General features: G+C 39.9%; 1 protein-coding gene across 12 annotated transcripts in view; it reads right to left on the reverse strand.

Annotated features, from left to right (window-relative positions):
- FLRT2 (fibronectin leucine rich transmembrane protein 2) overlaps nucleotides 1-13,964 on the reverse strand; it is a 148,299-nt gene that overhangs the window by 102,595 nt on the left and 31,740 nt on the right. For 6 of the 12 annotated variants that reach the window (XM_006112039.5, XM_075926754.2, XM_006112037.5 and 3 more), the window contains one exon: nucleotides 12,952-13,053. The exons of the other annotated variants lie outside the window; for them this stretch is intronic. The gene's annotated coding sequence lies outside the window, so the exon portion shown is untranslated. The remainder of the gene's footprint in view (nucleotides 1-12,951; nucleotides 13,054-13,964) is intronic. 12 annotated transcript variants of the gene reach the window in all.

The raw sequence follows: 13,964 nt of genomic DNA on the forward strand, positions 1-13,964 counted from the left end.
TTTCCTTTCCAAACTTTGGAGAGAGTAAAATCACTCACTCTGTCAATGAATACAGCTTCTGCCCATGAATAGGTTAGTTTATGTGTTTCATTTTTCAACTAGATGGAAGATTCTCACAGGCTGGAGATAGTTCATCTGTAAGCACTACTACTTTCTTATTTCCCCGGAGCTTAGACTTCTTAAAGGAACCTCATTTCTGACTGAAGCGTGGGGTTTTCAACTATTGTCCTTGCACACAACTTGTTGCTCAGAGGAAGGCCAGAAAAAAGGTTCTTTCCAACTTTGATTATTTTGCCAACCAAAATTCAGAGGAATCGGAAGGACTATAAAACAAAACAAAACAAAACAAAACAAAAAACAGATGATACACTGCCTTGCATCTGCTGATCCAATATTCAATTTCATGTCATTATTTCTAGTCATATCCCATGGATCACTCTAATAATTCTTCTCCTTCCTCGGTGACTAAAGCCTTCACATTTTAATACATTCTTTGCCATATTTTAGCCAAGCTGTAACTTCTTCATTCTTTTATGTCTCTCTTGACAGATCAATTGCATCAGCCCCTTAAATCTATTTTGTCACTCTTCTCTGAAATACTTCTAATTAATCACTAGCTTTCTTCTGTACAGGTCACCAGAACCTCAGGCTTTGCTAGGCAATAAATAGAGAGCAAAAATGCTTATTAGTATCCTCCCTCCACACACATACACACCCCGCAAAAAGAAAAATGTATGTGGTCAGAAATGAGGATTCCCCTCTCTTCTACTTCAAATTCCTTAAGAACAAAACCACAAGTTTCTTTTTAGTGACTGCAATACACTTCAAAGATGATCCAATTGATAATGGTAACTAAATCACAATGCCTTACAAACTGTCTCGTCACTAAAAAAATAAGTGCATTTGGGGACATAATGGCCAAGGGTAATAGTAATAGGCCATTGTTTTTCCTCTAGATCACCTTTTTAAACCTAGTCAGGATCAGTCATATCCAATTGGAAGTCATTAGAAATGGTAATTTGGGGCCTGTATAAAATGAGCTAGTGGTTTCAGTCCGTTTATGGCTTAAAAGTAGGACACTGGGTAAGGCATGGGACTGAGACTTTGAAGATATGAGTTACATTCTTGCCACTGCCTGGCTGGGTATCCTTGAGTGAGTCTCTGTGTTTCAGTTTTCTGACTTGTAAAATGCATATAATTATATGGACATTCTTGGTGAAGAATGGTGAGCTCTCTTGATGAAACACACTCCATAAAAGGGACAGTTTTGTTTTAATGAGAAGACTGAGAATAAAAATATCAGACTTCTCATGCTTGTTCTACCACTGGCTATAGTACTGAGCAAGTAACTTTGGGATCATTTGTGGTTGTCCCCCAGTGTAGCTGCACAAAGTGGGGATGGGCAGGCAGGGGACACTTGCCCCTTTAACACGCCTCTGAGTGTTAAAGACACAATTCATCCTCCAGATTCTGTTGAGAGCACTGATGGCTTTCCTCTGACAACTCCTAAGGTGGAAGTGGGCTCAAACAGAGGAAGGAGATGACCTCAAAGAAAAAGCACATCCTGCTAAGAAGCGATGTAAGGAGCATATTCCCCCTAATCACTAGGAACCCCTAAGTGATATTTTCTTATCTAAATATTCATTTTGCTTTCTGAGGGGCAATCTTCCCAGGTGGATAGAGACCTGAGTTTTGTTTATATTATTACTAGCTCTTCAGGGAGGGCAGCAGAACGTTTCTTACTATGTTAAACACAATGTGATCCAATCTTAGTTGGAGTCTCTAGCTACTGTCATACAAATAGTAATATAAGACCAATTTTATAGCTTTCCACTGCAACCATGAAAGTTATATTTTAATTAAAAACACAGAAAGCTGAATAGTTCCTCTATTCACATGACTCCGTGAACTGGAGCTTTTATAAAAGTGTCAAATATCACCAGATTCACAATAAAATCATGGGACTGGCAACAATGCAAGAAAGAAATTGCAATCAGCCATAAAACCAGTGATGTCTCCTAAGCTCAATGTGAACATTAAGTAAATGTAACCGATCAATCCAATTATCCCTCTTGTCTCCTCACTGGAATATTTATGAAAACTCTATCCCCCTAAGCATAATGAAAGGTGAAATGAAGCCAAGCACCTAAAAACATCCCCTATTAAGCTACATGGGTAGTCTATCCCAGATATTTCACTACAAGGGTGATGAAACAAGATACAATATCCTTTGCTGGCTGGTATTCAGAAAGGGAAAGCCCACATTTAAAAAGATGATGCTTATATCAGTATCATGATCCAAACACAGCCCTTTCATTTCTGGGTGAATTTCTTCGTGTTTTTTCTCCCTTCTTGGGGATGAAGAAAGGTTAAAATCAGGACCCTAAGTTTCACCACCTAAAACTTGCACAAGCATCACACTGCACAGGCATTCACAGGAAATGGTTTGAGATTTAACATAAAGTTGACAGATTTACCTAAGTAAGTGCCCACTGCTATGTACACGGTCAGGATTGATGGGCTCAGTATTTGGAGTTTCAATACAAATAATACACCTCTATAGTGTTTATAGCTAGATGGCTATCACCAGAGGACTGACAAAGTATCTTAGTTGTGGGGAACCATTAAAGGGTGTCATATCAGTGGGTACGTCTAAACTACATGGCTCCGTCGACGGAGCCATGTAGATTTGTTGTTTTGGCAAAGGCAAATGAAGCCGCGATTTAAATGATCGCGGCTTCATTTACATTTACATGCTGCCGCGCTGAGCCGACAAACAGCTGATCAGCTGTTTGTCCACTCAACGTGCTAGTCTGGACGCTCCCCTGCCGACATCAAAGCCATTTGTCGGCAGCCCCGGTAAACCTCATCCCACGAGGAATAATGGGGCTGCCGACAAAGGGTTTTGATGTCGGCAGGGGAGCGTCCAGACTAGCGCGCTGAGCAGACAAACAGCTGATCAGCTGTTTGTCGGCTCAGCGCAGCAGCCATGTAACTGTAAATGAAGCCGTGATCATTTAAATCGCAGCTTCATTTGCCTTTTCCTATGTGTCTAATCTACATGCCTCTGACAACAGAGGCATGTAGTCTAGACACAGCCAGTGTGATGACGAGTGACACATTTTTCCTGCAGTGAATCCCACATGGAACTTTGGCTGTATCTAGATTACACCTCTCTGTCAACAGAGAGATGTAGATTAGGCACATCAAAATTTCTAATGAAGCAGGAATTTAAATATCCCATGCTTCATTAGCATAAACATGGCCGCTGCTTTTTTCGAAATGGAACTTTTTTAAAAAAAAACCGGCAGTCTAGACATGGATCTGTTGAAAATAAACCCTTTTTTGACAGATCCTGTGATGCTCATTTTTAGAGGAATGCAGGATCTGTCGAAAAAGTGTTTACTTTCGACAGATCCGCGTCTAGACTGCCATTTTTTCCAAAAAAGCTCCATTTCGAAAAAAAGCAACCATGTTTATGCTAATGAGGCACAGGATATTTAAATCCCTGCTTCATTAGCAATTTCGGCGTGCCTAATCTACATCTCTCTGTTGACAGAGAGGTGTAGTTTAGACGTACCCTTACATTTTTTTGCTGAGGACAAAGGCCCATGCTTCAGTGGGATTTTTGTTCTAACATTTAACTATTTCTTACAACACCACAGTGAGATATTGTTAACTTCATTTTTCAAGAGAGAGAAGCTGATTGTGTGGTTGTGGATTAGGATCCAAATACAACCACCATACAAAGCATACAGGAGCTGTAGAATCCCCAAAGCATGCCCAGGGAGAATTGTAAGACAGCTTTAGCTACTGTACAAGCTCCTTTTGTTCCCTAGGATATAGGTTATACTGTGTGTGGAGCCATGGGTTATAGGGCGATAATGATGCTGTTTTGAGTAGGGCTGTCCATAGGCCACTTAAATTGGGCTGTCTCCACACACAAAGCATTTTCAACCCCTGGAGCAGCCCATAATCAGGAGGGCTCAAAAAGGGGTGTAATCCACCTTTGCTTCTATAAAGTTGGTTCTGTGCTTCTCAGAAACAGCCCAAAAGCTGTCCCACATCATTAAAGGGACTTGCTCAAAGTCTCAAAATGAGTCACTAGCAGAACCAGGATTAAAAGGCACGAGTTCCCATCTTCAAACCCTATGTTAAATCAACTAAACCGCATTTCCTCTCTGCTTAATCATCTCCTTTTGAAAACTTGGTTCTTAATGGCCTAAGCTGTGAGTACTTCAGATTTGTAGCTTTTCTTCCTTCAGTCTCTGGTGCCAACCACAGAGAGAGTCATTCAATGCAAGTGTAAGACAGAGGCTTGGAGTCACAGCAGGAAATTCAACTCAGTGAAAGTGCTTGCAGAAATTCTTCTGTTTATTGGAAGTGTGAAAATGGACTGTGTGATTTACAAAGTTACAGTGAAATGAATGCACTACTTCCTTTGAGCTGTGATTATGATAGCCTGGAAATTACAGTATTGTGTCATGGAACAATGCATGCACACACACCTCTAAGAGTCAGTGTCTGTCTGACATTTTTGTTTTAAGTACCTGTTATTGGAGTTTTCATACTGCTTTCACCTTGTTGTCTCTGAAAGTGTGTGACAAAAACACATTGAAAATTTGCACCTGTCACTTCTCTGGTATGCAGGGAGAATCTGTATTTGTGGGATTTTGAGTGGAATTGTGAAACCAAAGCCAAAAAGAACTTCCTGATTCCATGACAAAAATGGGCAGTGATTGGAAAGTCTTGGATGTTGAGTTCACAGGGTATGTCAATACTACAAAGAAGATCAAAGCTGCTGCTGTCAATCTTCCAGGGTTCAAATTAGTGGATGTAGTGAAGATAGCTAATTAGAACTGAGAGGGGCACTCCAGTCAACACCGAAAGTTCTGCTATCACAAAGAGTAAGGGTAGTTGTGGAAGTAAAGAAGTTTACAATCTTTACTACACCCAGTCTGTAAGTGCAGTCAGAAATTGGAGATATTGTAACATGTATCAGTAGACAACATGCAGACATTTTTCTATAGTAACAATATGTCTTGTGCGCACTGTAAATAATACCAGGATGCTAGAACTTCAGTTTAGTTCAGGTACCTTTCCAAATTTTGCTCAGATCTCTTAAATCTAAAAGAATGTGGCTGGAAATCTTGTGTCTAGAATACATTTTGTTTTAAGAGCTCTGATTCCAATATGGCCAGAAATATGAAAACAACAGTCTTCCTTAACATCAAAACTGAACAAATATACTCTAATAGCTTGTGGAAAATTTTCTCTTCTTCTTCTGTTCATGGAATGCTTATGATTCAATATATGATTTTTTTAAGAGTTATTCCATTACATCTTCTGTGAATTACTTATCACTATATATCTGATTATACTAAACTCTGTTGCTTACTTGTGATTCATCATGGTAGTTATGTGGAAAAGTTCTGTTCCCTTATTCAATCTCTATAATTCCTATATCAAATTTCTGGTGCAAATGTTCATAGAAAGAAAATTTAAAATCAGCTTTGCATTAAACCTTGAAAATCATTTCCACAAGGTTTTATAAAACTAAGTCACACAAACATGCACAGAGATCAAGAAGAAAAGAGGTGTGAATGCATCCAAAGAGTGAAAATTCAAACAAATATCCCTTGTAATTTTTGGCAGTTTTCATATACCTATGTCCACAGAGCCAAATTCCCAGTTGGTGTAAAATACAATTCTATGTGAACTCATTAACACCAGCCTAGAACTTGGCCCTCAGTGTCTCATAATTTGCATTTAAAATTGTGTCCAGATTGAGAAAATAAAGAAATAGCTCAAAAAGGGGAAAAAATAGGGAAAAGACATTATTTTTAGAACCTTCCAAAAACTGATTGCAGGCTCATCCCTAAAACTGTCTAACATTCATGGCAAAGTATTTGCTATTCTTTCTGACGCTTTTGGCATAATTCTGGTTCATCTGAAAACAAAGTAAGAAATTCTGTTCTCAGGTACAGTGGTATATGGTAACTTCTGAATAATTTAGCTTAGAATCCTAGTCCTAAATCTTTCCTGAACCTAATTGTTATTAGTAGAGAGTGAAGCAAATGCTTATTTAATTGTTGTTCATGGTAGTTATTTTAATTTTTTATCTTTTAAAAGATATGTATTTATATTATTAATTAATATATTATTTATTTTGTGTTGTTTTTACTTGTACTGGTCTTTGAAAAATTTCTGCTGCATCTCAAGTACTTAAGAAGATGTGTGGAGTAGGTAGAGAGAGGCACTTTATATATAAAATTATTATTGTGTGCTGATATAAGTTGGTAGTCATGGATTCTTTCCCTTATGCCAGTTTGAAGCTCTAGGTGCTAGGCTGATCCCACTGAAGTCAATGGAAAAAAATCCTATCAATTTCAGTTGGAGGAAAGTGCCCTGTTTGTTTTATTTTTAAAATATCTTATTGAGTCCCTTACAAGTTGGCATGCAAATATTGCATCAGAGCCACCTAAGGCTTATTCTTGAAAGAATCTTGACACACATGAGTAGACCCACTAAAGACACTGAGACTATTTGCATTAGTAAGGATTACTCATGTTAGTCAGGACTGCAGCATTAGATCTCAGATTCCCACTCAATGTTATTATATTCTGTTAACTGCATGGTAAGCCAGTCACATCACTTGATTTCCCTAGCCCATTTTATAATTCAAAGTATATAATCCATCAGTCTATGCTGTACATATATTGTAAACTGGCAGTTCTTGAAAACACAGTTAATAAACGTTGTCCCCTCCCATAAAATGGAAAGAAGATACAACTATTACAGAGCACTTTTGATACATTAGAAACTAAACAAAAAGACAATTTTCCCCAACTTCCTGGGACAGATCTGAATGATGTTAGGCATAATGGGTTTAAGAACAATATTTTGAAGAAAACTTCTAAAACTTCGATTCCATAAACTCAGTTGATTCTGGCAGGCAGTTACTGCTGCATCAAGGGAATCTTTAAAGACGTGTATAATAAAACAAGATAATGGGCTCCGTCAGTTATTCAGGATACTTAAGTGTTTAATTTGCTGTTCAAAATGAAATTTTTGCCTGAAGTTTCAGTGAGTGATGCAGTACACCATTACATACTTTATGAAATCTAACAGTGATGGTTTGTTTTAGTTTGAAGAGAGGATAAAACAGAGTTACATGTTAAAGTGACTTTCTCAGTGTCCATCAGCCCAAATTTTAACTTGCTTTTGGGTTTTTATTCTTGTTTTGTCCTTGAATCTTTTTTCAAAGTCAATGTCATTTTTTAAATATGTAGTCGGTTCCATTGTCTAAACAAAGAACTTGAATGTTCTTTTCTTCTCCAAAAGAATAAATCATTGACAATGGCAAAGCAGCTAGGAAGACCCCAACAGTCACAGAAATAAATGAAACAAACAAACAAACAAACAACAGTAAGCAAATGGTCTGGTAGCACTTTATAGACTAACAAAACATAGTGGTATCATGAGCTTTTGTGGGCACCGCCTACTTCTTCAGATGACCAGAGTTATGACTAGAGGATAAGAAAACTCTAAATAAATAGGAGAAGGGAAGCAGGAGGGAAGATGCTCTGTCACCCACACCCCTACCTCTGTACATAAAGTATCAGGAGAAAGGGTGCTAAACCTGAGGAGATAAAGATCAAAGCCAGTGGGTGGATTGCTGAGGCAGGAAGGATACCATTCTGAAAGCTGTTAGCACCTTCAGTGATAAAGGCTCCACCATCTAGGGTTGCCAGATGGCTGAAACAAAAATACAGAACCCCCCCCCCCATCAAAAACAAACAAACAAACAAACACTGGGAACAAATTTTGTTGAAGGAAAAAAAAGGGAGGGACCAAAGTTGTTGAGCAAAAAATAAAAAAACTCCAAGTACCTGGATCACTGCTAGGGGTTACCAGGTAGTCATTTAAAAACAAACAAAAACCCAGACACGTTTCGTGGTCGGGGGGGGGGGGGGAGAGAGCCAGGAAGGGAGGGGCCTGGAAACAGCTAATGGGGGTGGAAGGGGCGGGCAACAGGGCTGGCCAGGGAAGATGGGAGGGCCAATGGGAACCAGGGCTGGTCATGGTGTGGGGGGATGTTGGGCGGAATAGGGCTGGCCACAGGATATTGAGGGGGGACTGGCTGGGATGGGGCAGGGCTGGCCTGGAGTAAGGGGGGGCGGGAAGCACAGCTGGGGGGGATCAGGGGCCGCAAGGGTGGCTGGGAGGAAGGGGGGGTGAGAAGCAGAGCTGGCGGGGGGGGGGGTGCAGCAGCACTGGCCAGGGAGATCAGAAAGAGGAATGGGTCAGCTGGAAGCAGAGCTGGGGGGTGGGTTCGGGGACCGTGGGGCTGGCCGAGAGGAAGGGGGAGCGGGAAGCACAGCTGGTGAGGGGGGGTGCAGTAGCGCTGGCCGGGAGGAAGGGGAGGGCCAGGAGGAGAGAAGCAAAGCTGGAGGGAGCGGGGAGAGGTGCAGCAGCGCTGGCCGGGGAGATCAGGAAGAGGAACGGGCCAGCAGGAAGCAAAGCTGGGGCAGAGTGCAGGGAGGCTGGCCAGAGAAGATCAGGAGGAGAAGTGGGGGAGAACTGGCCGGCCGGGAATAGGGAGGGAGCAAATTGGCCGGCGGAGAGCGGGACTGACCTGGGCACTTGCTGCCTGTCCTGTGCAGGCTCCTGGTGACACACGAGTGAGGAGGAGGCTTCCCCAACTCCTCACACTCAACCGACTGAGGGCTCCTTGCGGCAATTGCAGCTCTGCCTCCCAGCTGGGACTCTCAGCCACTCCCCCTACCCCTGCCAGGCTTCCGTCCAGTGCACAGCCAGGAAAAACAGAAAATACCAGACATTGCACGTGTCCGGTATTTTCTGATTTTTTTTTACCGGACAAAGCAAGCAAATACTGGACTGTCTGGTACAATACCGGACATCTGGCAACCCTACTACCACCCCATATTTTGATTAAGTCCATAAGTAATTGAATTGAATTTGCATATGTATTATACTTCCAAGCTTTCCCTGTGGATTTGGCTTGAGGAGCTGGCCTGTGACAAGACCACCACCTTCAGATCTGTGAGATTATGGTTAGATAAACAGAAATGTTCTGCCACTGGCTTCTGAGTATTTTCTTTATGTATATCTGACTTGTGTCCATTGATTCTTTCACGTAGAGAATGTCCAGTTTGACCAATATATATCGTAGAGGGGCACTGTTGGCATTTGATGGCATAGATCAAATTACTACATAAGCAGTCAAATGACCCTTTGATTTTGTGGCTTGTGTTGTTTGCTCCAGTGATGAATTTGTCAGTGTAGATATGTGGGCAGAGTTGGCATAATAAATTATGCTCTCTCTGAATGATTCCTTGTCCCCAGTGCATGTTCCTGTGTCTCCCAAATGAAACCCAGACTTTTTTTTCACATTCCCTCCTCTTCCTTCCCTCACATTTCCCAACCTGTTCCCCCCTCTTCCCTTTCCATCCCTTTACAGAAAGCCAAATACAGTTCATATAAAGAATCTTACTTATTTCAAAGGGAAATGGTCACTACTATTTTTCCTCCTTGTGACTGGTACAAATCAAAGTGATACTCTGTTTCTCTGATAGAATAATCATTCTATGTGCCTAGCAATGGGATACTTCTTTGATTTACAATGGTTCAAAATAGCACTTCTAAGTCTTTTGCTTCTTTTGAACATTAAAGAGACTGAGAGACTCCATTAGCTTTCACTAAGCTCCCCTTAGGCTTGTGAACTGTTTTCTTAAGTCTGTAGATATTTTTCTAAGATGGCAGGCTAAGAGCATAGAAAAGATCTCCCATCTCCCTAAAACAGATACTCTGGACTAAATAAATGGCTGTAAGGATAACCACACTCTCCTTATCACGGATAATAACAATACTTAGCCCTTAATGATAATTGTACAGGGCTTTCCATCTTTTGAGCATTGTGTAACTAAACAAACTATAGTTCAATAGGAAAACAAGAAAAGGAAAAATAAGACAACAATAAAAATTAGAAAAAACCTATCCAAACCCAGGTGTGTGAGTAAGCCAGTTCATTAAATTCAGACTAACTCTGAACTATAATTTCCAGCAGACAACCACCTGCCGGGAACTGAATGTGCATGGGATCTCTTGACCTGCTACTGATTTTAATCAAATGCTTGTTTAAAATGTTCCTTTTTAAATGTTCTAATGTGTGTTCTCAGCATCCCAGGCTCCAGAGTGAAATAAGCTGAAGAGAGTGATGATGAGAGTTATGCAACATCAGTCATTGATAATATGTTGGCAAAAGGGTATGAGAGGGAAGTTGTGGAGCCAAGGAATGAAAGATCCTCACAAGACTAAAAAACTAAGGGGAGGGGTATACAATTAAAATAGCCAAAATGGTAAAACATTAAAAGAATGCAAATAGATTTCCCCCTATGACAAAAAGTAACAGACCACCACAAAAATACAAAAAACAGAAAAAGGGAAAATGTGCCTAGTAAAAGAAATATATCAAAGAAAGGAAGAGAGAAGACCAGTTTAGGAAGGCTTTACAGCTGTCATGAGCTTCAAGGGTGATGGCTCAGATTTAGTGCTTAGTCTTCCCTTGGAGTACTAGGAATCCACACAGGAGCTGGTTTCAGCCTCCTGATTCTCATGCTGGTGCTATCGATTCCCCTGCACCATTTTTTTAAAGGCAGTGAAAGTTCAAGCACAGTTTGGAACCACTGACTTCAAGTGGCCATATATCATCCGAGACAACTGGTAACAACCTCCAAGTGTCCATCTACCACCGGAGATTAGCTGAAGCACGGTAGCCCTGTGGCCCAGCTGCCCTCAGTGATCCTCAGCATGTTCCACTATTGTGTGGTGATGGAGAAATTATCAGTTTAGAAGAGCCAACTGATTTTCAGCCTATTTGTGCTACCAGAGTAAGCACAGATTATAAAAGAGAGCCTGACCTTGTTCCTCTATTATACCTATTCAATTCCATACAAAAACCTGTGAAAAGTACATTATTTACGTTGTAAAGTTAATCACTCAAAAATTGGGAAATGTGGTTGGTTGCCCATGCAGTTTTTTGTGTCCAGTCTGTGCACTGAACAAGGGTGGTCAGCAGAATCCTGACCTGGCTTTCTCTTTCCTCACTCCAAGTGGTGGAGGGTTTACTCCCATCTGATGCTCCCTGGCCATTTTGTGGTGAGCCTGGTTCAGCTCTCTTTCCCCAACTCTGGAGATGAAAGAGCTCTTGCACCACTTGAGTCCTCGTGGCAAAGGAAAGGAAGGGTGGGAAGTTGGGTCATATTCCAAGTCACATTTTTCTTGGGGAACACAAGTGAGAGAAGGGGAATGGTAATTTGAATATTTTACAACTCAACTAAATCTGAGAGGAATTTCATGGAACACAGAAAAGGCACTTTGGATAGGGCTCTCTTCCCTACTAAATATCAAGGCCTTCTAAAAAAATTGAGGTGAGAGAGCTTCTGAAAGAAAAGGTCACAATATTTTTTTTTATCATGGAAATTGTTAGACAACCTAAATATAAGGCTTAGGACAACCAGCTCCCCCTCTAATCACTGTATCGATACCAAGAGTAGAATTCTGCAGATGGGAAAAGCAAAATCCTTAGTTCTAATAACAGAGGCAAGTAACAATGAGCCTGTATCCCAAAGGAAGGTGTCTGAAGATTTTAATAAAGTTCCTAGTTTTCAGTCTTATAATTATAACAATGCTAATGCCTTAGCACTTTCTAAATGCCAAATCATTATTTCTGCCATTTAGAAATTGTGACTGTGTTAGAAAAACAGGATGAATGCCAAAACTAATGAAAATTAGAGCTACAGCAATCAGACCTTGAGTGAGGTCAGAAGGCTTTTTAGGCTCTCAGCTGTTCAAAAACATATATATTATAACAAGACTGAGATTTATGTAGCATTTTATACCATAAAGCATGTTATCACTAACTAGTCATCGAAAATCTTATTAGCCAGTGAAGTGTTATCATTGTCTTTTGGGTATAGGCAAATTGAGACAGCAAAACGAGGCTCATATTTTTAGAGGTGCTGAGAACTCAAAGATTCCAATAACTTCTACTGGAATTTTGGGTGCTCAATACTGCCACTGATCAGAAATTTGCCCTTTGAAAAACACTGGTTTGTCAAAACTCAAATTTTGGGGGGGTTTTGTCAAAAAATATAGGGCATTCTCATAGTGTAGTAATAAGAATAATTAATTCTTGATTCATTTTTAGATTCATTTTATAAATGTCTGGAATGGAGCTTTTGATATGATAAAAGCATAGAATGTAGCCGTGACATTAGAATAATAAAATTGTGAGGGAATAGCTGACTAAATGGTTTGAGAATAGGATTAAGGTTCCTTTAACCTTTGGTTTATTGGTTCCAATGCAGTTCAACTTAATACTAACTATCCTAATGTCATTACAATCTGATGGCATTTCAATGCCCTGTATGAAATGAGTAGGTGAATCTCAGCACTCATTCCTAAAAATGGGTCAAAGTTGAGACACATGGTGGACCAGGATGTGAATGTGGTGGGATTTACCTCCTCTATGGATAAATAAAAGGTTTTATTTTTTCCAGGGCAGTCATTCTGGCTCCTTTTCCCAACACTATAATCACTATATACTCTAAAGAAGCAAATAAAATAAATCTTTCCTATTCAGAAAGGTGAAATATAAACTCCAATGCAAGCACCTCAAAAACATTTCTTCATCTTTACTAGACTATGAATCTATTTACCTTTATTTTTTCTTAATAAGTTTTCAAAAATGTATGATTCTTCACAAAAAAACATAAAAACATGGAGCAAGATTTCCTGTTGCACAGGAATTTAGCTTCTATTAGTAATAGATGTCATGTGTCTACAACTTTATTCCCCCTATAATTTAGATAAGAATTGTGAAGATGGTGCCAGTCCGTAACAATACATCAGAAGCAATATAGTTACCAGAATTGTGATCAAGAGACAGATTCAGTGCCAATGAAAATCCACTGGTTTGCAAATGAAGAACATTCTTCTGAGGCTCCAAAAGCACATGAACCTTGACTCCTACCAATAAATAAATAAAAATTCTATGTAAAAGAGAGCTTCTAATAGTGACACATAGAGAGACTTTAGCAGCCTGGCAAGCTGACCCTTCTCTGTCTCCAAAGTAGTTTCAGAGCCCTTCTATAATGGTACAGAGTGGAGGAACTGGTGGTATTTCCCTGGGGCCAACTGAGGTGATAACCTTACATTTGCACTCTGTGTTACACCAATGCCTAATTGCCTATTTGGAATGCAATTTATCCATCCCTGTTTGAGCAAAGGGAATATGAAACACACTTGTGCATGCACACACACTTGCATCAAGAATCTGGAGTTTTTTTCTGGCAAATACCATGAAAAATAAAATTGTGGAAGACAAGATCTAATTAAAGCTGACTGTACATTAAATACAGTTCAACTCTAGAACAGTCATTCAATATTTTTACATTTCCTTTATTCCTGTTAACACCAGCTGAATTCCATTCTCCACTATAAATGGGCTTTGCAAGAAAATGAGATAAATTCAGGGGAACATAAAAATGAGTCTTAGCAGTCTAAACTGATGTTTTACATCATCTTTTTCCTCCCCACCTCCAATCCAACATCTTGTAAACTATGCCAACTCAGATCCTTTACATACTAGAAGAGTTTTAGGGAGATTAAGCCAGGGATCAATTTTGCCTAAATTGATTATAATGGAAATCTATATGGGAAACGAGGGGCAGATAATCTAATTTATAACAGTTTAAACATAATCATATTTAAATTTAGCTAAAGCCAAAGTTAATTTACAGGACTATAGCAGGAAACACAACTATCTGAAAGGTGTGGGTAAATGCAGGTTAAAGCAGTCCATCCCTATTGTGGGCATGAATTTCTCAGTCTGACTAGAAACTTTATGATGTAGTATTCCCAACTTTTTATGTGCCCGT

This window comes from Pelodiscus sinensis, chromosome 5 (assembly GCF_052426305.1).
Source record: "Pelodiscus sinensis isolate ZL-2025 chromosome 5, ASM5242630v1, whole genome shotgun sequence".
In the NCBI taxonomy this organism is placed as follows: Eukaryota; Metazoa; Chordata; order Testudines; family Trionychidae; genus Pelodiscus; species Pelodiscus sinensis.